Genomic DNA, 22,792 nt, shown 5'->3' on the forward strand with positions numbered 1-22,792 from the left:
ATACACGAAGCTAGACACATGTACAGCGAGTAAAGCATCCTGGCAATGTCCTGGCTGCTTGACTGCCAGCTGGGAGTGTTGAGACCATTGGCAGTTCGCACTCAATCAGATAATTTTGGGCAAAGGCAAAGGAATTCACCAGCCGCAAGCCACAAATATGATAGGTGTATCTACATGTGTGTGAATGCGTTAGCGTGTGCGTGTGTGTGAGCTGTTTGTTATTGTTCTTTTAGCTGATTTAATAGGACAGAACATTGTGTATTTAACTCACTGCGAAATTGAGGCAAGTCCAGATTATTGCAGATTTCAACTTACCTGAAATAGGATGTCATATAATTTTAGAAAAATATAACAAAATAAATGATAATAATTTAGATCTTAGCTTAATTAGGAATCTAGTTATCTTGCCAATAAATTGAAATCAAAACGGAAACACGTTTAGAACACACGAGCGTCTAAAAGCTTTCAAAAACCTGTTCGTTAAAAAACCCACGCCAGCCCCCTTTCCACTGCCCATCACCCTGTACATGTTTTTTTGGGGATGTGTGTGAGTTTGGAAATTTGGAAGGCAGTAAATCAATTCGATAGGCAGCAGGGACAACCCTCGCTGCCAGCACATACGAGTTTATAACTTTATCAGGCATAACGAGTACATTATCCTGGCGCAGGCTGGCACACGTTCGTCCTGCCAAACTCCAGCCAGCCAGTCAGCCGGTCTGACTCCTGTCTTGTTTTTTGCGGCATTTAAAAATAACTTTAATGGAAAATTTATCGATCAGAATAAGCCAAGGGGCTGCGGGGGAGCAGCAGGACTAAGGCTGCTGCTGCTGCCGTTGCTGATCCCCGCATTGAGATAAACAACGCACAAGCACAAAGCCAACCAACAATAGCAACAAAAACAACAACACAACAAGAACAACAACAACGTGTGTATGTGTGTGTAGGCAGTAAATCGCCTGAAAAGAAATCAACAAGGATATTATGTGCCAGGCTTGTCCTTGCGGCAGCCGTTTAACCATTTTGCAGGTTGCCCATTTTACGTAGAAAACATATTAAGACATTTTAGTGCCGTTTTCACTTCATTAGTTTTGATTTGGACTTGGATTTGCTTTTGAATTTCAAAGCAAATAAACATAAAATACACAGCAAAAGATGCAGATGCATGTAAACAGACATCGGGACTGGATGGAGTGCCAAGATATTCCTTTTTATATTTCCTACATCAAATTGCAGCTTGCACACAATTTTCCCAAGCGAGTGTCTGCAACAATTCCTATTCAATTTGGTATTTAGTTAGACAGAATGCATATATATACATATGTATATAAGTAGCCAAATGGCTCTTCATCTTATTGGAATTTGAGCTGAATTTTAAATTTGGATATAGCCATATTATAAATCAAACAGAAGAACTTTTAGAAAGATACCTTCAACACCATTCTTTTTGACCTATCTCTATATGGAATTGAGAATACATTTTCTAATGAACTTGGACCAAAAATAACGTCACCAGACTTAGATGCCAAATTAATCTAGGCCAAATCATGAACAAATATCCAAACCTCGTGAAAATCGGAATAGATTTCACCGAGTTGTGGGGTAGAAAATGTTCATCTATGTCTGTATAAAAAAAATAGCGGCCTTGCTCGATCGGACAGAAAACAAACTATTTTCATACAACCGTATGAACAAAGATCTTTGAATATAAGTTTGGGGCCGATCGGATGGTGAACAAAAAAGTATCATACAAACGTTTTTTGCGATTTTTCCAGACAGGCGGTTGGAACCTCCCGAATCTCCGTCTTAACATGGGCCTTCATCGCAAAAGGTAACTGCAGTGATAATTTCAGCATGCTATTATCAGCATCAGCAAAGTCCGGCACCTCGACCCAGCTAAATAAAGATTTTAAGAATGGTCAGCCCAAAGCCAGCATTATATAAAATACTTATTATGCTGAACACAAGATACAGGTTTTAAAATTCTTCCCAGGGCTCCCCTGTTGCAAGCCTTTTGCGCCAGTTAAAGTTCCATTGCGAACGAAATGCCAGCTGCCAGCTATAAGGTGGAGAAAACAGAAAGCGAGGGAGTGAGAAAGCAAGGACTTTCACACTTCCGCACCAGCGCGCCTTTAGCTGCCCACCTGCCCCACACAGCTACTTAATTATGCGACCGCCATTTTGGGAGAGCCACTGCAACAACTTGCAAAACTTTTGCCAAAGAAAAACTCAAAGCTCAACTCAGACCGCTCAGCGCCCACCTCGTGCTCCTCTCTCTCTCTCTCTCTTGCTCACTCTCTTCCATCGGCAATCTACTCACTTAATCATGGCGCGGGAATTATGAAATGTGCTGCGTAACATCGTCAACATCACGGCCATGCAGTTTCTTTTTCCCAACTCATTCGCGCTGCTCCTCTTCCGCTCTCTCCTTCGTGTCATTAGGCTAATGTACTGATACTCCAACGGTTACTCTGCCCATGGCAGACGCCGGCAGTGCTAAGTTGGAACTGTTGGCAAACTGTTGTCTACTTCGCGGGGCAACTTAGCGCTGGAATGGGCGAATGCATCGGATGGGCCAGCTGTTGGCCATATCTGAGGAGTCACCATGCGAAAAGATTCACTACGAACTGATTGTGATTATAGAAGAACAGTTGGATGGGTGGAGAAAGATTGTATGAAGGAAAGAACTACCAGAGAATATAGTATTAGAAAAGAAGAGAAGCTGAAATATTCGAGAAGTATCATTTAAAGCAAAGAATATTTGATGACAGGAGAGGGAAGGCAGGTATGAAGTTTTACCAGATATGTATGAACGAGTTATAGATCTGTACGGAAGAGCAAATAAATAAGTCCAATATGAATGAAGAGAGATGGGAATACTGAAGATTATTTTCATAGTATGAACAAAGTTAAAGATCTGTCGAGAAGAGCTAATAGATAGCTATGGAAAGAAGGGGAGAAGGACAGATAGAGCTTTATGATTGGTAGCATTGATTCCTGGTATATATGATTTATTATGTTGGCCCTCATGTTTCACTCTTTGGAACACTCTCAAGACTCCCGCCAACTCAAGACTGCAATCGAGCAACAAATGGCCCGCAGCTGAAACTGACAAAGAGGAGCAGGAGACGAAGAGGAGCAGGCGGCGGAGCAATGGCAGGACAAAGCACTTAACCTAATAACAAATCGTATTTGGCCGCGGCCGCGGGCAAGCCCAAGGCGAGTGCAAAACGTTAAGTAAACGCCATTTGGGCGTAAAGTTTTGAAGAACTCGCATAAAAATGACAGAGCCAAACAAACCGAAGAAGGCAGAGCCGGGCGCCTGGGCGGCAACATTGTCTATTTTGATGAAGACGTCGCCAAAAGTAAACGCAGAAGTTGCAACCAGCCAAACGACAGCAGGATAGAAAAAAATTCTGACAACAAACAAGACAAAGACTTCCTTCGTCCTTCGTCCCGGCACAGTGGAGGCAAGCGCGCGCGCTCGCGGTTGCTTCCAAAAAGAATACCAAACAAAGATGCAAATCCGCTTAAGTATCCGGCAATGATTGCCGTCAACTGTCCGCGGAGGGGGTTCTGGGCGGCAGGGGTTGGAAAAAATATATATAAAAAAAAAACGCAAGAAATAAAAAAAAAATACGCGCGAACCACTTAAAACGATCATGAAGGATTCACAGTTTGTAAAATGGAATTTTATGGCTTAGTTAAGGATGGGCCAAAAAATCTTTATACTCGCGGCCAAAAAGGCAAGGCCAGAGACAACAACAACAAGAACAACAACAATAACAAGCAAGCAAAGAAAAGTGTACAAATCACACCCCATTACAAGTAGGGGGAGGGGCGCCCAGCCTAGTCCCAGCCAGCGGCACAGGACACGCACAGGACGGCCTGGCTGCAGCTCGACTAAGGGAGGGGCGGCCAGGCGGTACAGAGGAACGCACAGAAATTCCATAGCACAGGCTGCCGCAAGGAGCAAAAGGACCGAAGGACTAGCAAAGGACTGGGCGCTGCGGGGGCGACAGTTTTTCACAGATTTGAAGTCGGCTTATCGCGCGACTTCATTTGAATATTTGCTGCTGTCCTTAAGGATTCTTGGTATTTTTTTTTTTTGTGCTCTTGTTCCTGTTGTTCCTGCGGAGCTTAAGTCCTGGCATTTCTTTTCTCGCTGTTTGTTGCTGTCCCTCGTCGTCGTCTTCTTCTTGTTGTTCGCTTTGGCGCTTTTGTTTATGCGTTTGTTAATGTTGTAACGGAGATTTTCACGAGTGGAGCTCTCGGCATAATAACAATAATGAAAAGCTATTATGAGCCATGAGGATAAGCATAACAGGGGCCGTGAAAAATGGCACGCCCAGTCGACTAAACGCCCATCCAAAGGAACGTGCCTCGTGTCATTTGGCCATATTTGGCGAATTAGAGCAGCGCGAGAAGAGTGCGATAAGCTGGCAAAACGAAAAAAAAAAAATTCAAGAAAATGCTCAAAAGGGGAGCAGCAAAGGTGGTCGTCTTATTGCTGGGGGTCGACCCAGTACGACTTCATAATTTGCCTTTATAGCGCTAATGGCAAATTAGGCGACACATTTTGCGCGTTTCTCAGTCATCTTATTGAAAAACAACTTTGATAAAATAGACGGAAAATCGAGAAAAGCGCCAGCTGTGGGTTGTGTGGGCCACGAACTAAGGGTCTTGCCTAGACTACGCATATGAATAAATCCATGCAAATCAAGTTTACGACTGTTAAATAAAAGCGCTCTGAGAACTGATTGTAAGCTTAATACCCTTTAAAAACTGTCTTATCTTTTATGCTGCGTAAATATTTAAAGTGTTAACATCAGGGTGTAATACAATGTAAGCGAGTGCTCATAGCTTGTAAACGCTTCTCGTAATGTTAGACAATTTTAAATGTCGGCTTAGCGGAAAATCTAACATATATATATGACTGACTGATTGCCTCAATGATTGGTGATCAACGCACAGCCCAAATTGGAAGAGCTAAGATGCTGTAAATTCTCACTGTAGCTACCTTTTGTGATGAAGGTGTACGTTAAGGCAGGGTTTCGGGGAATTCCATCCGCTTGTCGTTTGTATGAAACTTTTTGGCTTATCATCTGATCGGCCCCAAACTCATTTTCAAGTTTTGGAGACGTGTTTCACACTTTTACCATATCCAAGCTTACTCGGTGAAGATCAAGATGCATAGATTTAGATTTTTGACGGGCGTGAACTTAGTGCAAAGGTAATAGCTAAACTTTTTTAAACAAACCGTTCTACGTGGAATGCAGGACAAAAATAACACAATTGAGCAAGTCCTAAGCTTATCGTATTTAGAGCGAGATTTAATTAAATCAATTAGGCTTATTTCAAAAGTATATTTACCTCGCTTCTCGATTGCACTTGGAAACACAATAAAATTGCTTTATTTCATTGGATTTTGTTTGTGTCCTTGGTTGGCAGCGTGCGGCATTGTTGAGTGCTTTTCATATTGCACATCCTTTGCTCGTTTTCATTTGTATTTATTGCATTTTAAGTATGTCTCCCGGCGAACGCCTTGAGCAGCTGTAGCTGGAGCTGGGGGCCCGGAGCAGGTGACTCTGGCTTCCATGTTGGCTCTGGCCATTGTTTTATCTGCCTGCTAATTCTGGCTCGGAAAGTGAGCGCATAAATAAAATTAACTTCATGGCGTTGCCTTTGCCGTTTCCATTTCCGTTTCCGTTCGCGTCGACTTGGGCACTTGGAGACCCGCCGGGCCCGCGTCTGGGTCTGGGTCTGGGTAGGTCTCCGCTTTGCCAGCTGAAACTGAAGTGCACATAAAAAGCCACTTGAATGCCATAAGAATCATTAAAAACAAAACACAAAATGGAAGAAGAAAAAAAAGCGTTTGTTTTTGTTGATTTAGCGAGGCGGGGAGTCAAGAGTGGATTTTGTGGTAATGAGAAACAACAACAGCAGCAACAACAACAACAACAACAATAAAAACAACAAATAACAGGGAACAACAGAAACAAGTGCCAAGGAAAAAGAAGTAATATCAACAAAAGCCGAAATGAATTAGACAACTTAATTATAAATGAACTCGGCTCAGCACAAAAGGATTTCGTTTTACTTTCTTTCAGCTCGTCATTGTTCCTCAAATCAAAGTCCCAACTGACGAGTTGCCTCCGAAATTTACCGAATTTACAAAATTTTACTGTTTACCCACTCATTAGACGGGGGGCTCGAGACACCAGCCGAGACGCCGATCGGGATGCGGAGTGGCCCAAAGCTCCAGACGATTTCAAAAGAACAACAATAAAATTAACAAGTTAAATAGTCGACGAGCAGACTCTGAGCCACAAATCCAATTACCAATTATGCACCAAAAAAAAACCAAGGGAAAAACAAGCAGAAAACAAGAGAGAACAGAGGCCACTTTTGTGTCTAATTGAATTTCTTCGATTGTTTCTGACGAGACGCTCACGAATTTCATTTAACGGCCTGTCCAAATGTTTTTCCTATTTATTCTGGCTCAATTTCTATGGGCTTTTCTAATTGCCAAGAAGGCGCAACAGGTCAAGTGTATTTTTTTTCCCTTTCCTAATTTGCAAGTTACATAACTTATTCAAAATTTCATTCCTATTAAGCTGCTATATAATTTTCTAATGATAAGTCAGCATCATTTATAAAAATTATATAAATAGTTCTAATTAGTTAACTGAAATTGCATAGAAATTTAAAATTGATTTCGCAAAAATCTAAGTACAACATTTCCACAAAGTAAGCTTTGTAAGTGTTTAACATTTAACACACATTTAACATGTTAACATTTCCAAATGTTTTATATGTTAATTCTTCTCATAAATTGCAATAATTTTTTAGCATAATTTTCTTTGTTAACATTTAATAATTAATTATTTTTGTTATATATATAAATTTTTATCATAAATTCTATTTAGGTTTAAACACAGTTTCAAACCATTTTTATTTTTTGTATAAAGTATTTTTTCGTCATTGAATCAATTAAATTTATATTAAAGCATAATTCTTTATGTTAAAAATTAAAAATAAATTTTTTATTTTATTTTTTTCAAGTAAGTAAAATGTACATATGAAACCTATTTGACAACTCAGTGTTTGTGTTAAACAAAAGCAGACTTTCTTTTGTCAAAAGCCCAAATAACTTTACTTGTTAGGTTTCGAAAACTGTTTTTATAACTTTTGTAATACTAAATCCATTTTAAAAAGCATAAGGCCATAATTTTCTCTACATAAATATTCAGTAAATCTCTTCTAATTTAGTTTAATTTTTAAATCATTTGCTCGATAAAGTTTTATTTTTCAATAATTTGCTGCGGATAATATTTATGTACCAGTTTTTATCGCATTTACCTTGTGGTTAAATAAACATAAATAATTTACTATGTTTAACGCAAAGTAAATGAAAAATATGCAAAAAGTGCAGCACATGAAAAATAATGCCGGGGGCCAAAGACCCCAAAAGCATATGCAGTATTTGCACAGTACATATTAAACTGCATATGTATGTATGTGTATGTGTATATACGAACGTGCTATGTATGTGCATATAAGGAGTGGCTGACTAGCTATGTGAAAAGATATATACATATGTGGCTGTGTGTAGTATATAGATCTTTGTACATAATGTACAAACTTGAGCTTTGATTGTGTTATTTGAGCTCACTAGCAAAATGGGTGGAGCCATCGCAGCGCATACAAAATGGCGACGCCCCTACAGAAACAACAACAACAACAACATCAACTGTGAGAGCCAGAACAAGAACAACAAAAACCAACGGGACGAGCTCGGCTCTCGTAGCCGATGTCTTCTGTTTGTTGTTGCTGTTGTAGTTGCTGTAGTTGTTACTGTTGTCATAAAAATCCCTAAAGCAGCAGCGGCGACAAAGCACATAAATGTAGGAGGAGCTTTTGCGAGAGCGAGAGAGACCGAGATAGAGAGAGAGTGAGAGTGAGACTGAGTGTGTGTGTGTGTGTGTGAGAGAGAAAGCAGGCAGGCGCGAGCGCAAGCGAATGCCAAATAGGAAAAGAGAATGAGTGCGTAAACGAGAAAGAATGAGAGAGAGAGAGAGAGAGAGAGGGAGAGAGAGAGAGAGAGAGCGAGAAAGAGAGTGAGCAAAACTATTACGGAAACAACAACAAAAGAAATGCAATTTAGTTGAAGCTTTTGCTTTTGTTTCGCTTGAAAAGTTTGCAAGTGACATTTCATGAGAAACAACTGAATTGAAAAGTCAGTTGCAAAGCTTGCGGCATTCGGCTTTCTGTTTGCATAAATGTTTTTTAACAATGGGAAACAAAGCAAATAAACACATCGCTTACATGGCCGCAGCAAGAAGCAGCAGCAGCCAGTCCAAAGTGTTTGCCATTTGGCGACATGTGTGACAAGCCTCGAGCCCCAAACCCCCTCGCAGTCCTTCCATCAACAGCAACAACAGCAACCTCAAACAAACTCATCATCATCATCTTTGCACAGCCGTTGCCATTGTCGAGGCCACTCGACAAGGAGCTGCTGGCAGCAGCAGCAGCAGCAGCAGCAGACAGGCATTTGTCTTTGCCCGGCTGGGAGGGCATAGGTCCTGCTGCCGCTTGCCATGTCCTGGCAGCTGTCGAGAGTCAACTCACAGCTCGCAGATTCGCATCTCGCAAGGCGCAACACGTTGCCCCAAAGACGCTGCAAGGTGCCCGAGTCCTTTGGCCGTTTGTACTAAATTACATTTTGTTTATCAACTAACACATGAGCACACCCACACAGATTTACATAAGGATGTGCTTATGATGTGTGTAATGGTGGGGAGGTTCGGGTTCAGTTTTTGCCTTTCGTTTGGCCATCTACCAAAAATAAAAACAAACGGCCGTGGCTGTTGCCTAACCGGGTGCATAGGGATTGGAGGTTCGCACTTCTTGCTAATACTCGGACAATAGCTCGTCGGACTGGTCGGGGTTTTTTCCTTTCCCTTTTGCACTTACCATAAACACATAGTTTAAGTGCGATCAAAAAAAATAAAAAAAAACTTATTGATTTAAGTAAATCCATTGAAACAAAAAAAAACCGGATTCTAGTATGGGTACCATTAATGTGTTCCGACCGAACACCCAAATTCAAACTATTCAATTTCGCGTAAGTGAGAGAACTAAGGTGTTGATCGTCTCTCTTTCTCTTTACCCTCCCTACCTTGACAAGCAAAAAAAAAAATGGAATGTGGATGCTTGTCCCTATTTCAGGTTCTTAAACCATCACTATAAATTGCAAGCGGCTAACATGGGTACTTGACAGATAAAACAATTAATTATGGAATTAGGATATCATATCATATAAGCTAATATAATTCGTTTATTCACGCATTGTTCAATTTTGTTGCCAATTAATAGCAAGGTGAGTATAACTCTATTTACAAGAAATAAATATACAGTTTCCAAACAAAATTTGAATCCAAAGTTAATATGATGAATGTGCAATAACTAGTTTAAATCCCATAAAGAAATTAAGGGGAAGGAGAAATTCACCAACATTATCTTGAGACTTGACGGATAGTAATTAATTTACCGTCTTGCTAAATTAACTGCATTTAAATGTTCATGTGTGTATATAACTACATATATCTATAGGCATTGGTTTAAACTCTTACTCACGCGATATCCTTCGAAGCAGACGTTGGGCCCAACGTATACGACGATTATGATCGCTGTTGCTAAATATTACAAAAGAAATTTATAAGTATATAAACACATGTATATATATATATATATATATATATATATATATATGAGCAACGGTCAAGGTCGGTGGTGTAGGAATTTCCTCTCGCTTTAACTTATTTAGGCATATTCATTGCACATTTTGTTTTAAAGAAATTAGTAAAAGAAAAAAAAATTAAAGGAAATAAAAATTAAAACTAAGGATCTATTAGCCGTCCATCTTGGCAACGTTAAACAATTAATGGAATTATATGGCAATGCTGCTAAGCAAGCGAAAGGGGTACACCAAAAGTAATACAGACTCGGCTCCTTTGTTACTCTCTGCAGGTTATACTATATGCTTAGTGCATGCGGTCCCGATGGTGCTGCATAAATAGTAAGCGTTTCACCCGCTTGACGCCGTTTTCCGAGGCTATGCCAGATGTTGTTCTTCGCAAGACAGCGGCTGATAAGTAAAATAGCAACAAAATTGGTTCTGCTGGGTTGCTAAGTGCGACACGTGCTCTTGGTGTTGCCCTTGTCTGGTCCGATCTCCCCCTCTGGTAGTGCCGACTAGTACGTCTAAATCTAGTCAACTGAGCAGGCACGGAAACTGTGGAAGCCTTAATTAGTTCCAAGTCTCAACACTAGCACATATAAATACCTTTTCTTTAAGGGTCACCCCGAATCACAATTAGGTTAGTGGGTCGAGTTGTTATGAAGGTTTTTGGTTTCTATTAGCGTACCAAAAGAACACTTCCAAACTGTACCACAATTGCAGCCTTGGTCGTTGATGTCTTTGCAAGAATTATTTGCAAAGAAAGAAAAAATGTTATGAACTTAACTCGCACGCGCTTCAAATATATCTGACATGCTGAGCTGTACTTTTAACCTTTACTACTTCCCAACGACAAAAAAAATAAGGAAGCTTTCAAAAGCTCTACATCACGCGATTATATTTTAAAACGGTACTATGGCCTGATCTTATCACCTTTTTCCTCTCTATTCGCCCTATTCGGTTGCGCATGCCCTCAGCTGTGCAATAAACGAAGAATTGGCTTCCAGCGCGGTCGGTAAAGCAGTAACTAAACTAGAGCAGCTGATCAACAAGCAGATTCGTTTGGGGAGTGCAAAGCAGCCACTACACCACAGTTTATGCAGCGCTACTTGCTAGCGGGACATAAACTGAAATAACTATAATAACTGTTGAGTTAGAACTTGTTACTAGTTTGTATATCTTTGAGATGAAAAGTACCGATGCATTTACCTGTTTCATTAGCTAGTTGATAGTAGGCTGGGCTGACTTTTTGTACAACAATCGCCGGAATGAAAACTGGTGCAAGCTTAGAACTAAACTTCTTTTGCGCGTTACTCTGACAAAAATTGCGGGCGAAGACTTTCGTACCGGCAGTAAGACTTATGTTTCGGCTGCGCAAATTATATATCTTAGCATTTCTATTATGTGACTGAGCTACATTGTCTTTAGCTATCTGACGGATTACTTGTAAGGCTGTGGGCCTCTCAATAGCAGTGTCTTCGGACAAGAGGTTAAGTCGCTTTAGCAAGTCATAGTCTTTACCGTTTAACATCATATTCTGTCCAAACGCTAAAAAATATGGAGAGTACCCTGTACTTTGGTGAACGCTGGCTCTCAAGGCAGCACAAATGGCGTACAGCTTTTTATCCCAATTTGAATGATCTTTTCCGATATAGGCTCTAATAGCCGCTAATACTGATCTATTTACTCGCTCACTCGCATTACTTTGTGGCGAGTATATTGCCGTTCGAATGTGGATGATTCCATACCGGGTAAGAAAAGCTTTAAAGACACTAGAAATGAACTGAGAGCCATTGTCGGTCAGAATAGTTTCTGGCACGCCGAAAGTGCAAAACAGTGTGTTTTCTAGATAGTCGATAATTTTGTTGGTAGTAAACGCGCGAAGAGGCCACATAAAATGAAATTTAGTATTGTGGTCTACAACCATCAGGAGACCTATATTGCCGTTCTTGGACCGAGGATATGGCCCTAGAAGATCCATGTAGAGCTTCTGAAATGGCCGTTCTGACGTCATAGGCTTGCCCATTGGAGGTCTCAACACTACATTGGGGCTTTTCGTTTGCCGACAAACTTTACAATTGACTATATATTCATGAATTTGGGCCGACATTTTTGGCCAAAACAAGTATCTCTTGAGTTTCTCTATTGTTTTTCCGATGCCACTGTGTGCAGCGTTAGGGGGATTGTGGGCTCTCTCTATCACTTGTAGGGTGAGAGACGAAGGTATCCAGAGTTTCCAGGATTGTTTCTCCTGAATGCTATATCCCGTCGCTGGCTCAGTACGTTTATATATAAAACCGTCGATTATCTGTAAATCCGGTAATCTGGATTGGTTAGAAGAAATACTGTCTATCAGATCCAGATAGTTTGGCGATTTGAATTCGGGTGAAGACAGGTCAACTATGGGACCTTGCTCCTCGAATTCCGCAAGCTCTGTCTCATTTTGACGCGATAGCGCATCAGCGACAACATTTTGTGTACCGCTACGATGCGGGACTTTAAACTTGAAGCCCTGTAATTTGATCACCCATCTACCTTGACGTCCTCTGAGATCCTTCTGTCTCATGAGCCATTGTAAGGAAGCATGATCAGTTATTACTTCGAAGTCCTGTCCTTCTATATACGCTCTAAATTTAAAAATACCTCTTATTACGGCTAAGCATTCCAGATCGGTCACACTATAATTCCGTTGGGCCTTTGACAGTTTCTCTGACATGTATGCTATTGGAGCCTCCTCTTCCTGTTCATTTAGTTGAGCTAGAACGCATCCTAAACCAGTTGTGCTAGCATCGCAAACTAATCTAAAAGGTTTTGAGAAGTCGGGTGTAGCCAATACAGGTGCAGAAGTTAAAAGTGTTTTTAAGGTGTTGAAAGCGGAATCAGCATCAGTGTTCCATTTCAATACTTTCGATTTCTTTAGCAACTCTGTAAGCGGAAAGCTAACTGTTGCATAATGATTAACGAAACGTCTATACCATCCAGCGAGTCCAAGAAAACGTCTCAGTTGTTTTACACTTTTTGGTACAGGGAATTCGTTAATAGCTTGTATTTTGCTAGGGTCCGTCTTTAGTTGACCATACCCAATTATAAAGCCCAAATATTTAATTTCCCGCATACAAAATTTTGATTTTGCGATGTTGATTGTCAAGTTCGCTTTACGCAAGTGCAGCGCTACTTCCTGCAAAAGCAACATATGCGAATCGAAGTCCTCTGATAGCAGAAGTAAATCATCTAAGTAGACAAATACGCGGGTCCGCAACTGGGCTGGTATCACGCGTTCCATTAGTCTACAAAGCGTTTGAGGAGCGTTACACAATCCAAACGGCATTACTTTGTATTGAAATAATGGACGATTAGGGACTGTAAAAGCGGTATACTGACGTGATTTTTCTTCTAGGGGTATCTGCCAGAATGCGTGCTTCATATCGAGGCCCGTTATATATTTAGCCGGCGGCAGACGACTAAGAATTCCGTCGATATGGGGTAGAGGGTACGCATCTTTACGAGTGTACTTATTTATGACTCGAGAATCTAGACACAGCCTGTTTTTATCCTTTCTTTGCACAAGGACGCAGTTGCTGCTCCAGGGGCTATGCGATACCTCTATTATATCTAAAGCTAGCATTTTCTCGATCTCGTCAAACATTAGCTTTTCAACGGCTGGCGAAATAGGCCAATGTCTTTGTTTGACGGGGGTCACATTATCTATTTCAATGCGATGTTCGATTAACTCAGTGCGTCCTAATCCTTCCTTTTCATAAGAATAGAAATTAGAAATGATCGAATTTAATCGTGACTTTTCTTCAGCGGTTAGCTGATGCATTTTCGCTGTTTCCTGGATATCCTGTTCGTTACTGTTGTCTAATTCATTTACGGACTCATCAGGACGAATTAAATTCGTTAACAGTCCAAAGTCCTGCCAAAAATTTATGCCTAAGTAAACATCTTGTTTCAAATCGGGTATAACATAAAAATCAACATTATGCACTTGTTTTCGAAATTCAACTTTAAGTGTCAGTTTGCCTACCACTGGGCAAATAGCGTTGTTAGCTGTTCGGATTGATCCAGAGCATTTGCGCGCTTTGGGATGTGACAACAGTGACTTAGCTGCAACATTACCGAGGCAACTAATCGTCGCTCCGGAATCTAATAATGCTACATATTTTTCTCCCTCTAGGCTTAACTCAGTGTACAAGCGGTTATCTGAGCTCATAAACACTGATTGAACGAGCTTCTTACGAAGACTTTTAATATTTTTCCAGAATTTCCTAAGTCGAACAGTAGAGCGTTTTGGCCGACTGAGAAATTCGATGGGTTCTATGCTGCTAAAAATTCGTCTTCGTGTGTCAAGATAGTGTTTTACTCTAATATGGTACGGTACGTACTTATTTTCAATATCAGTTTGAGTTGCAGTCTCGGCGACTGAACATGTATTTGCCATATAAGTTGTAAATATAGTATTTGGAGTTGATTGCTCCAAACTACCATATGACTGTATTTCTGGCAAGGACTTTATTCTTTTGTGGGATGCGTCAAACTGGTGTTGGTCTGCGCATCCCGCTTCCGGTTTCCCAAAAGATTGCATTTGCTACAATTGGGTTTAAAAGTATTTTTAGCACCGCAACCGTAGCAGAATATACGCCTTTCTCCCATGCAGTCATCGAATCGGTGTCCCACTTTATCGCAATTCCAGCACACTATTTTCTTGTTCTGTATTTCTGAAATATTATCTTCTATATCATTATTTTCCAGTAACTCAGAGACATTACCTCTACCGTATTTGGTTCGATTGGGAAACGAGCCAGTTTCTCTACAGAAACTTTCATGTTTCTTAACTTCCTCTCTTAATTCTGCTCGAGTTCTAATCTTCAAATGCAATAGTTCGTACCTGAGCGCTGTTCTCGCATTGCGTTTTAATAGGTCAACAAGCTTGTCTTCGCTTATTTCGTTAGATAATTGGCTAACCAGGCCTTCAATCGCTGATTGAAAATCATCAAATGTCTCCTGATCTTTCTGGCGTCTTTTCCTAATTAGTTCCCACAAGTCAAAGTCGTCTTTAACGTCCTCGAATCTAAGTCGGAAATCCGTACAGAAAGCCAACCAGGTATACTGTGGGTTTTTCTTGTGGAAGCTCCAAAACCAATCATTGGCTTTCCCGAAGAAAAGTAAATGAAGATTGTCACAAAGCAGCCTATAGTCGCCGTTCAAATTTTGAGCCGTTAATGAACGAATTCGATACAAGAATTCATCTATCTGCATAGAGTCTTTCGAACCGTCAAATTTAAGTCGCCAGGTTTGCATAATGCTAGCTGCTTTTTCTGAACTCAAACTTGAGTTTGATCGATTGCTACCTCTGGGGCTGTATGGTCCGCAGTCAAGGGGTATGTCAGAGTTCTGGGCACTATTAGGGAGAGTATCAGCACCTAATCCCCTTGGAGACTGAACTAATCTAGAGCGTGTTGATTCAGCTTGCTCACTTCGTACATTTAATGTTGCTAACTTCTCTTGCAGTGATTGTTCAACAGAAGCTTTAATAACGTTTTTGAGTTCTGCTATTAAAGTCCTTTGCTGAGATTGTAGAGCTTCGTTGATATAGGTAATTGTCTCTACATTTGGACCATTGTCCACTGACTTATTTCCGTTGCTGCCTAAAGACATGCAACTACCTAAATATTCTCTATGATTTCGATTCATAGACCTAGTTTGCATACTTCGCTTGGGCGTGGCTCCTCGCCCTTTTCCGAATCGCTGACCTCTCCTGATACCTGTAGTAGTCGAACCATCTTGGCAAGGTAGAGTATTTCGCGATAGAGTTTCGTCTGTTTCAGCATTACCAGCTGAGTGTAACTCCGCTGCCAGTGTATTGTTCATAAATATTAGTTGCCCTGGGTTGCAATCTGCCTCACATACTGGACATTTTGGGGTTGTCTTTAGTGTATTGCTTATGCAAACGTCGTGAAAACGGTGTTGACAAGGAGTAGTCGCAGATAGCTGTTCTGCTTGCAATTGCTCATGGCAAATGCCACAAAATGGATCTTGCGCGTTAATCGCTGCAACTATGCTCTCTGTGCTTCGTCTCACTGCCATAATGAATGCAAACTTTTGCTTGTTTCCAAACAACAAAAGGAAAACTAAATAGGACTTGTATTATTAAGTCTTGGTTATTTATTCTATCTGTCTTTTTCCCACACGTTATTGCTTACAATCCTTAAGCAAACCTGAGTAGTTGAATTTGTGCTATTTATTTTACTGGAGTCTATTTCTGATTTGGATTTTTACTGCTCATGGACTACTAGACAACATCCGAAATATTTCCAGTTTGTTGTAATTCCAAATAGTCCTTGAAACAATTAACCCAAATTTGATTATTATTCCCTCTTTTCCGATCTTACCCGCTGCTTAAAGTACTAGTAATTAATTGTGGTCGACTAATCCAGCAATGCCTGAATTACAATCGCAAATTCCTACAACTAACTACTGTCTGAACACAACGTATTTTCCCGAGAAAGGGGCCTAACAGGGTAATTAAAAAAATAATAGGTAGTAATTGATATGGTATAACTTCGAGTTTCGATTGGGGATTGTTGTGCACTAGGTGTTAGTCGTGCTTACGCAAGAAGTAAAAGTTTTACGTTCTTGCTAGGGTCCCACGTGTTGGGCGCCATATATGTAATGGTGGGGAGGTTCGGGTTCAGTTTTTGCCTTTCGTTTGGCCATCTACCAAAAATAAAAACAAACGGCCGTGGCTGTTGCCTAACCGGGTGCATAGGGATTGGAGGTTCGCACTTCTTGCTAATACTCGGACAATAGCTCGTCGGACTGGTCGGGGTTTTTTCCTTTCCCTTTTGCACTTACCATAAACACATAGTTTAAGTGCGATCAAAAAAAATAAAAAAAAAACTTATTGATTTAAGTAAATCCATTGAAACAAAAAAAAACCGGATTCTAGTATGGGTACCATTAATGTGTTCCGACCGAACACCCAAATTCAAACTATTCAATTTCGCGTAAGTGAGAGAACTAAGGTGTTGATCGTCTCTCTTTCTCTTTACCCTCCCTACCTTGACAAGCAAAAAAAAAAATGGAATGTGGATGCTTGTCCCTATTTCAGGTTCTTAAACCATCACTATAAATTGCAAGCGGCTAACATGGGTACTTGACAGATAAAACAATTAATTATGGAATTAGGATATCATATCATATAAGCTAATATAATTCGTTTATTCACGCATTGTTCAATTTTGTTGCCAATTAATAGCAAGGTGAGTATAACTCTATTTACAAGAAATAAATATACAGTTTCCAAACAAAATTTGAATCCAAAGTTAATATGATGAATGTGCAATAACTAGTTTAAATCCCATAAAGAAATTAAGGGGAAGGAGAAATTCACCAACATTATCTTGAGACTTGACGGATAGTAATTAATTTACCGTCTTGCTAAATTAACTGCATTTAAATGTTCATGTGTGTATATAACTACATATATCTATAGGCATTGGTTTAAACTCTTACTCACGCGATATCCTTCGAAGCAGACGTTGGGCCCAACGTATACGACGATTATGATCGCTGTTGCTAAATATTACAAAAGAAATTTATAAGTATATAAACACATGTATATATATATATATATATATATATATATATATATGAGCAACGGTCAAGGTCGGTGGTGTAGGAATTTCCTCTCGCTTTAACTTATTTAGGCATATTCATTGCACATTTTGTTTTAAAGAAATTAGTAAAAGAAAAAAAAATTAAAGGAAATAAAAATTAAAACTAAGGATCTATTAGCCGTCCATCTTGGCAACGTTAAACAATTAATGGAATTATATGGCAATGCTGCTAAGCAAGCGAAAGGGGTACACCAAAAGTAATACAGACTCGGCTCCTTTGTTACTCTCTGCAGGTTATACTATATGCTTAGTGCATGCGGTCCCGATGGTGCTGCATAAATAGTAAGCGTTTCACCCGCTTGACGCCGTTTTCCGAGGCTATGCCAGATGTTGTTCTTCGCAAGACAGCGGCTGATAAGTAAAATAGCAACAAAATTGGTTCTGCTGGGTTGCTAAGTGCGACACGTGCTCTTGGTGTTGCCCTTGTCTGGTCCGATCTCCCCCTCTGGTAGTGCCGACTAGTACGTCTAAATCTAGTCAACTGAGCAGGCACGGAAACTGTGGAAGCCTTAATTAGTTCCAAGTCTCAACACTAGCACATATAAATACCTTTTCTTTAAGGGTCACCCCGAATCACAATTAGGTTAGTGGGTCGAGTTGTTATGAAGGTTTTTGGTTTCTATTAGCGTACCAAAAGAACACTTCCAAACTGTACCACAATTGCAGCCTTGGTCGTTGATGTCTTTGCAAGAATTATTTGCAAAGAAAGAAAAAATGTTATGAACTTAACTCGCACGCGCTTCAAATATATCTGACATGCTGAGCTGTACTTTTAACCTTTACTACTTCCCAACGACAAAAAAAATAAGGAAGCTTTCAAAAGCTCTACATCACGCGATTATATTTTAAAACGGTACTATGGCCTGATCTTATCACCTTTTTCCTCTCTATTCGCCCTATTCGGTTGCGCATGCCCTCAGCTGTGCAATAAACGAAGAATTGGCTTCCAGCGCGGTCGGTAAAGCAGTAACTAAACTAGAGCAGCTGATCAACAAGCAGATTCGTTTGGGGAGTGCAAAGCAGCCACTACATGTGCTTGGATTATGGCCACAATGGACTCAAGCGTACACGCACACCAGTGCGGCCGACTCCTGGTTATCTCTAGACATCTACATAATATTAAGACAAAGCTCGTTGAGCCGTAAGACGATTTAATCGAGCCGAAATAATGGACTAACGCAAGCCCAGACTGTAATACACACACGCACACACACACACACACACACACACACACACACACACACACATAAACTTTCAGTTGAACTCGCTTATTATGAACTCACTTGTAGTTGGAATGGGCTCAAATTGTGCCTGACACCATATATTTATTTTCAAAGATTTATATTTATTGTATTCACTTTATTTTATTATTTTTATTTCACTTTATGCTTAGAATTCCCAACAAGTAAAAGCATCGAAAGAGGGTAAAAGATTTATATTTCTAATCATAGAATCTACTGTTAAGTCTGCTGATAAGGTATTCGAAAGGTGCTGAGAATAAGTATACAGACAATCAGCTCACTCTTTGGAGTTAATTGCGTGTAGTTATCTACTAAGTTTCATATCATATTCAATAAAATATTAATAGACTCAGAGTTGAAAAAGTTATTGCTAATATTCAAGTCAGAACATATTCAGATCACGGTGATATTTGTTAGTTAACAAATTCTCTTAAGAATGAGTACTATTCGGGACCTAGAAACAACTTTTTTAATAAAATAAAGTTAATTTGTTAATTGAAGAAGCGTCAATTAATTGATGAATTGATGCAGATGAATGACTAAATTTTGCTACCGTATTTTATTATTGATTACCCTTTCATAGGATTAAAGCAATTAATCATTTCATTGAAATATACAATATTTGCTTGAGATCAAAATATGGTTCAATCATATAAATAACAACTTTTATCACGTCTTTATACAGCTTAGCCAAGCTTATATTGTCGAAGTCAGACTGCATTGTTATTAGCACCTTTTTAACTAATTGTTATAAGTAGTTTTGATTATAATTTATATCCTCTGACTCGATTGATATTTTTGTATCACTTAAATCCTATGGTTTTTTAAATTTTCCCTTTTTAAATTTTCATACTTCGCTGAGATTTTATACGTAGGTAGTTTATGCTCATATTGATATTGATTTATGCCACCATATCTTACAGGTAAATTAGCCTCGCATTTAGTTGATTTATTAACTAATAACTATTATTATTATTATTGATCTATTATTTTCAAAAAATGCTTGTGAAGACAGACGGCATCATCCAATGAGGTTTACTTTCCAATGGAAAACTATCTGATGGAATATTAATGGCATTTTTTGCCCGAAGGTTGTGCCACTCTACCATGACAGGCGACACACGAGTTGTATTTAACACTTTTTTTTTAGTTTTGTTCAACTTTCTCACAAGCTACGTGAAGTGAATTTGTGTGCTATAATGAAAACTGTAAAATCAGCAAATAAAAAACAGAACTAGTGCAAGTATTGGATTACCTTTGGCTAATAGAAACTCGCTCACATGCATAGACGAATATACAACTGTGTACTCAGTATATATTCACATTTCATTTGCCCTACCCTCTCCGCTTCCTGCTCTCTCTCTCTCTCTCACTCACACAGACTAACGTCTCGCTTGGCAGCACTTTAATGCAATCAAAACATTTATAAAGCTTTAGAGACGCGGCCCGAAAGACAAAAATCGGTGGTTGTTGTTTTAATTAGATTTTCAAGGCAGAGCTCAGGAGCAGGACGACTGTCTAAATTGCCACAGCTGTAAGGGGTTAACGTTAACGTTAACTCGTTCAAATCGCTAGCTAAAACTCCCCCCACCACCATCCACGGGGTCACCCCAAGCGGCGCCGCACGCGCCACACAAATAAAAAACAACACAGAGGCACAACGAATTTGGAATACTCTAAGGAAACGAAAGGAGGCTTTAAAATACCAATACAAATTATATAAAATATGTAAGCTATATAAATTGCTAGAATTATTATCAAATACTATTTGTTATGATATAACCCAACAATAAAATGATATAAGTCGGCACATTATTAACTAGGTGTTCTGTTTCATAGGAATACTTCAATTAGAAGGTGAGTTCATAAAGAAGCCACCAACAACTCATAAGCTTATGGTAGAACAACAAGATGGACAGGTGTTGTACTTTTTGTCAGGGTATCATTAATAAAATAATCTGCCTTTGGCAATCTAAGCGCTGGAGTGTGCGTTCCTCGCGCTGCCGGCGTCGCTGCCAGCGTCGACGCAGCCGCTCAAATTAATGAAGAAATAAAGACGCAGGAGATTTACGCGCTTTAGGTGAGTTCTCCATGTGTACTGTAGGTGTATGCCTCTGGAGAGTGGGTCGGGCTGGGATGAGGTCTTGTCGGATGGTGGGCTCGGCGGAAATATGCACAATTCTTGAAATTCGTGAAATGCCACACAATGACTCCCAGGGGCACGATAAAAATCGAATTAATAAGAGTTCAACATAAATGAGCCCGGAAAATGTCAAGCGAATGCCAACTTGGGGCGAATCTCCAACATAATCACAGACATATATCTGCTTTCGTATATAGAGCCATAAAATCTGGTATGCCCGAAAATGTTTTCAAATCCGAAGATACATAATTATTTTTATTTTAATTGCCAGAGAGTGCGTCTAATTAGCTTTAATGCAAATATGCCAGCAGATTTTGAGGGGTTGCAAAGTAGATGTCTAAGCAACACTCTTAACCGGCAAGCTTCGGGCTTTGGTCTGCCATAAGAATATATTTATTATAATATTTTACTGCATCAAATGATAATATCGTACAAAACAAACTTCCTAATATAAGTTACCTGGCACAAGTCATGTTCAAGCTGCCTTGAAAGCGCTTCAGAAAGTTATTTGAAATTTACCTGCCCAAACTTGAGACTTAAAAAGTTTTGATCAACTTACCGAGTGACCACTGAACATTCTTATAAGGCTGTAAGGCTCGGAATATTTAAACCTTTTCAAAGCTTTTCGTATTACAGAAAAAGCATAGAATTCAAAAATGTTTAACAGCAGGACACATGCAGCATAGAGTCCCAGAATCAAAGAGGAACCACATATTTAGTTTGGGGCAAGCTAATTAGTATTCAAAGAGACAGCTAAGCTAACTAAGTTGTGTCGCCAGCAAGTGAAGTAACCTCATCCTCATCCACATCGCCATCATTATCATTATCCTGTATGGCATAAGGATAATTAATGCAATGCGAGTGCTTGTGTCACATTCGTATGCGGCATGTGCCACAGGTGTTTAGACTAATAACAGAACTGCGTCACAAGGCATTTAAGCCAATGAACACAAATCACACACAAGACACACACCACCCGCACACACCCACACACACACACACACACACACACACACACATGTTGGACACTCGGGGCACACAGCAATGCGTAAATGTGTTGGTAAATTATGACAAATGTCCTTGACAGCATCGGCGGGCAGTTGAAACCCTTTCGGCTTGTGGATGCTGACCAAGGGGCGCGGCACTTGGGCACATTTTGTGGCAGCTGTAACTAACAACAACATGCAACAAAACAAATTAGCCATTTAACAACTAGAGTGAAACGGACTGAGAATGGCCGGGCCAGTGCGGCAGAGGGGACGGAGAGAAACAAACAAGTCATCGACAAGTGTTGCACCAAGTTTGTTCGGCTTGTTTCCATAAATGAACATAAAGGGTATTTTAACTTTATGTAGCCATGGCTAAAAATAATTCAATTTAATAATACTTTTATTTACGGCCAAGCCCGATTCGTTAAATAAGCGTATTTCGATGCATTTATGTATCCTTTTATGCGTATTCTTTGAATGAGAAGATCATGAGCCAGAGCTTAGCTTGAGTAAAAGGATTCTTGTTGAACAGAAAACTGAGATCTTTCGCTTAATAGGGCAGCTAAACCTTAACTTAATCTTTTAGCCAAAACTCAAAACTCTTCCAGCCAAAAACAAAAACTAATCTCGCGATTTAACAGTCCGTTTTACTGCAGACAGAATAGCTGTGCAGTCTAGATGCTTCATTTAAGGTTTTAGGTATTATTCATTAAATACACTTTAATATCAAAATATTCAATAAATGCAAATAAGAATAAATATAAAATGATAAAACAAAGAAATCATTTCGAATCTTTCAATGGAACCTCTGTCAGAAATGCAAAAAGAGGAACACAGTACAAGTAATCCAAAGCAGAGCAAAGGACCTCCTACATGACAAATTTCTATTTGTTGTAGTTGCTGTTGTTGTTGTTGTTGCATGTTTGTGTATGTAATTATTCAATTCAATTAATCCCGTTTACGCCTTTTGGCCAGTGCCCAGTCCAGAATGGCCAAACGTA

General features: G+C 39.7%; 2 long non-coding RNA genes across 2 annotated transcripts; both read right to left on the bottom strand.

Moving 5' to 3' along the window:
* Positions 1 to 9,319: 9,319 nt before the first annotated feature.
* On the bottom strand, positions 9,320 to 12,992 carry LOC138911032 (uncharacterized). The gene is made up of 2 exons (XR_011416337.1): positions 10,005 to 12,992; positions 9,320 to 9,695 (listed from the first exon to the last, which is right to left on the bottom strand). It is a non-coding gene; the product is annotated as an uncharacterized lncRNA (long non-coding RNA).
* A 124-nt stretch (positions 12,993 to 13,116) lies between these two features.
* On the bottom strand, positions 13,117 to 18,502 carry LOC116652022 (uncharacterized). The gene is made up of 2 exons (XR_011416335.1): positions 17,627 to 18,502; positions 13,117 to 17,317 (listed from the first exon to the last, which is right to left on the bottom strand). It is a non-coding gene; the product is annotated as an uncharacterized lncRNA (long non-coding RNA).
* Between the last annotated feature and the right edge of the window lie 4,290 nt (positions 18,503 to 22,792).

Source organism: Drosophila virilis, chromosome X, assembly GCF_030788295.1.
Source record: "Drosophila virilis strain 15010-1051.87 chromosome X, Dvir_AGI_RSII-ME, whole genome shotgun sequence".
Lineage (NCBI taxonomy): Eukaryota > Metazoa > Arthropoda > Insecta > Diptera > Drosophilidae > Drosophila > Drosophila virilis.